Consider the following 4,252-nt stretch of genomic DNA (forward strand, 5'->3'; position numbering starts at 1 on the left):
CAAAGCTGGAGGCATCATAATCCAGGACTTCAAGCTGTATTACAAAGCTGTAATCATCAAGACAGCAAGGTACTGGCACAAAAACAGACACTCAGATCAATGGAACAGAATAGAGAACCCAGAAATGGACCCACAAACGTATGGCCAACTGATCTTTGACAAAGCAGGAAAGAATATCCAATGGAATAGACAGTCTCCTCAGCAAATGGTGCTGGGAAAACTGGACAGTGACATGCAGAAAATTGAACTTGGACCACTTTCTTACACCATACACACAAAAAAATTCAAAATGGATGAAAGACCTAAATGTAAGACAGGAAGCCATCAAAATCCTCGAGGAGAAAGCAGGCAAAAACCTCTTTGACCTCGGCCACAGCAACTTCTTACTCAACACATCTCCGGAAGCAAGGGAGACAAGCAAAAATGAACTACTGGGACCTCATCAAAATAAAAATCTTCTGCCTAGTGAAGGAAACAATCAGCAAAACTAAAAGGCACCTGATGGAATGGGAGAAGATATTTGCAAACAACATCAGATAAAGGGTTGGTATCCAAAATCTATAAAGAACTTATCAAACTCAACACCCAAAAAACAAATAATCCAGTGAAGAAATGGGCAAAAGACATGAATAGACACTTCTCCAAAGAAGACATCCAGATGGCTAACAGACACATGAAAAAATGCTCAGCATCACTCACCATCAGGGAAATACAAATTGAAACCACAATGAGATACCACCTCACACCAGTCAGAATGACTAAAATTAATAACTCAGGCAATAATAGATGTTGGCAAGGATGTGGAGAAAGACAGTATCTTTTGCACTGCTGGTGGGAATGCAACCTGGTACAGCCACTCTGGAAAACAGTATGGAAGTTCTTCAAAAAATTAAAAATAGAACTACCCTACGACCCAGCAATTGCACTACTAGGTATTTCTCCAAGGGATACAGGTGTGCTGTTTCGAAAGGGACACATGCACCCCAATGTTTATAGCAGCACTGTCAACAATAGCCAAAGTATGGAAAGAGCCCAAATGTCCATCCACGGATGAATGGATAAAGAAGATGTGGTATGTATATATGCAATGGAGTATTACTTGGCAATCAAAAAGAATGAAATCTTGCTATTTGCAACTATGTGGATGGAACTGGAGGGCATTACGCTAAGTGAAATTAGAGAAAGACAAACATCATATGACTTCACTCATATGAGGACTTAAGGGACACAACAGATGAACATAAGGGAAGGGAAACAAAAATAATGTAAAAACAGGGAGGGGGACAAAACAGAAGAGACTCATAAGTATGGAGAACAGAGGGTCACTGAAGGGGTTGTGGGAGGGGGGATGGGCTAAATGGGTAAGAGGGATGAGCACTGGTTATTATTCATAGGGGATGAATCACTGGAAACCACTTCTGAAATCATTATTGTACTATATGCTAACTAACTTGGATGTAAATTTAAAAAATAATTAATTTTAAAAAGTGATGAAAAAAACCCCATATAATTTTTATTTACATATCGTACACACACACATATACATATATGAAATAGAAATATAGACGAGTAGGTTTGCGTGTGTAAATATTCATATATGTCCCCTGAGAGGGACTAGAAATAATGACATCCCAGTGGCAATAAACACACCTAGCATCTAAACTTGGATTCTAAATACAATTCTCTACTAAAATAAACCAAGGCTGTTTGGATTAATGACTGACAGGACACACTGTCAACATTTCCCACATAATTTATGAAAACAGCAATGAGGTGATCAGCCTCCATCTACCTGGAGCAGTTGAAATTTGAATTACATCTGTGGATTAATTGTAGATGGTAGTACTATATTAATTTCTTGATTCTGATGGGTTGTATTGTGGCTATGTAGGAAAGCATGTCTTTGTTTTCTGGAAATACCCTCTGAAACATTTAAGAGTAATGGGGCATCATATCTGCAACTTGCCTTCAAATGGCTTGGGATGTAGGTGGGAGAATATATATCTAGAGAGGATAAAAAAGAATGAAAAGGTAAGTGTAAAATGTTAACAATTGGGGCTTTAGGTGAAGGTTGAAAGCAAGTTATTTTGTATTATTTTTGCAACTTTATTGTAAACTTCAAATTGTTTTAAAATAAAAATGAGCAACTGGATGGCTCAGTCAGTTAGGCATCCAACTCCTGATCTCAGCTCAGGTCCTGATCTCACTCATGATCCTAGTTCAAGTCCCACACTGGGCTCCACACTGGGTGTGAAGCCTACTTAAGAAAAACTTTTAAGTAAAAATGAAAAAGTTGGGGCACCTGGGTGGCTCTGTCAGTTAAGCATCTGATTCTTGATTTGGTCTCAGGTCATGATCTCATCACAGTTGTGGGAGATCAAGTCCTGCATTGGGCTCCATGCTGGGCACCAAGCCTACTTAAGATTCTCTGTTTCCCATTCCTTCTGCCCCTCCCTCTCTCTCAGTCTCTCAAAAAAAAAAAAAAAAGCCATCTTCTCAAAGACAACTTGAGCATACAGGGAACTATTCAAGTTAATAATAGATCCATCTTAAGACAAAACAAATACAAATCTCAAGGATGTATGCTACCAGATATCAAGACCTATTCAGAAACTGCAGAAATCAAGTCATGTGGTATTGGCACAGGGAGAGGAAAACACATCAGTGAGACGGAATACAGTCAGAAATTGACCCATACAAAACAGTCACCTTATTTATGACAAAGCTGCCACTGAAATTCAGTGGGGACAGGATTAAAAAAAAAAAAAGAGTAGTGCTAGGTCAATTGATACTCATATGTAAAATAAAAACCTTGATTCCTATCTCACTTCCCACCTAAAAACTAATTTGAAATTAATCACAGACTTAATATGAAAGATAAAAGTTACAGAAGATAAAAGGAAAATAGCTTCAAAATTAGGGCTAAGATTTCTTAAATGGGACATAAAAAGCACTCTCCAACAAAACAAAATTCCATAAATTGGATTTTTAAAAAGATTTTTTTAAGTTTATTTATTTATATTTGAGAGGAGAGACAGTGTGAGCAGGGGAAGGGCAGAGAGGGAGAGAGAGAATCCCAAGAAGGCTATGCATTGTCAGCACAGAGCCTTATGTGGGGCTCGAACTCATGAAACAATGGGATCATTACCTGAGCTGAAACCTAGAGTCAGATGCTTAACCGACTGAGCCACCCAGGAGCCCCCATAAATTGGACTTTTAAGAAATTATTAAAAACACCCTTAAGTGTGTAAAAAAGCAAGCCACCGAATGGAAGGATATTCGCAATGCACATTCTTTTTTAAAGTTTATTTATTTATTTTGAGAGAGAGCAAGAATGAATAGGAGGGGCAGAGAGAGAGGGGGAGAAGGGAGAATCCCACAGAGGCTCTGTGCTGTCAGCACAGAGCCCAACTGGGGGCTTGAGCTCATGAATCTTGAGACTATGAGCTGAAATCATGAGTCTAATGCTTAACTGACTGAGCCCCACATTCTTGACAAGGAATTAATTTCAGCGACAATAGTTATTTCTCAAAGTTCTTCTCAAATATGTCTGTTCTTTTTTCATGTCCTACTCTTTCTTAAAGCCTTGATATCTTCTTTAATGTCTTTAATAAATTTTATCTTGCTTATTTTATGTCCTCTTCCCATTTCTTAAATGGATTATTTGGTTTTTGGGTGTTGAATTTGGTAAGTTCTTTACAGATTTTGGATTCTAACCTTTTATCTCATATGTCATCTGCAATTATCTTCTCCCATTCTGTAGGCTGACCTTTAGTTTTGTTGGTTGTTTCCTTTGCTGTGCAGAAGCTTTTTATCTTGAAGTCTCAACAGTTCATTTTTGCTTGTTTCCTTCTGATGATGAGTCTAGCAAAAAGTTGCTACGGCTGAGGTCCAAGAGGTTGCTGCCTGTGTTCTCCTCTAGGATTTTGATGGTTTCCGGTCTCACATTTAGGTCTTTCATCCGTTTTGAATTTATTTTTGTGTATGGTGTAAGAAAGTGGTCCAGTTTCATTCTTCTGCACGTTGCTGCCCAGTTTTCCCAACACTATTTGTTGAAGAGACTGTCTTTTTTTTCCATCGGAAATTCTTTCCAGCTTTGTCGGAAGTTAGTTGACCATGTAGCTGTGGGTTATCTTGCTTATTTTATTTCCCTTTTTATTTTTTAAAATAGAGAGCAAGCAGGGAAGGGGGCAGAGGGAGGAAGAGAGAAAGAAATCCCAAGCAGACTCTGTGCTTAGTGCAGAGCTTGACG

The sequence above is a fragment of the Prionailurus bengalensis genome, chromosome B3, assembly GCF_016509475.1.
Source record: "Prionailurus bengalensis isolate Pbe53 chromosome B3, Fcat_Pben_1.1_paternal_pri, whole genome shotgun sequence".
In the NCBI taxonomy this organism is placed as follows: domain Eukaryota; kingdom Metazoa; phylum Chordata; class Mammalia; order Carnivora; family Felidae; genus Prionailurus; species Prionailurus bengalensis.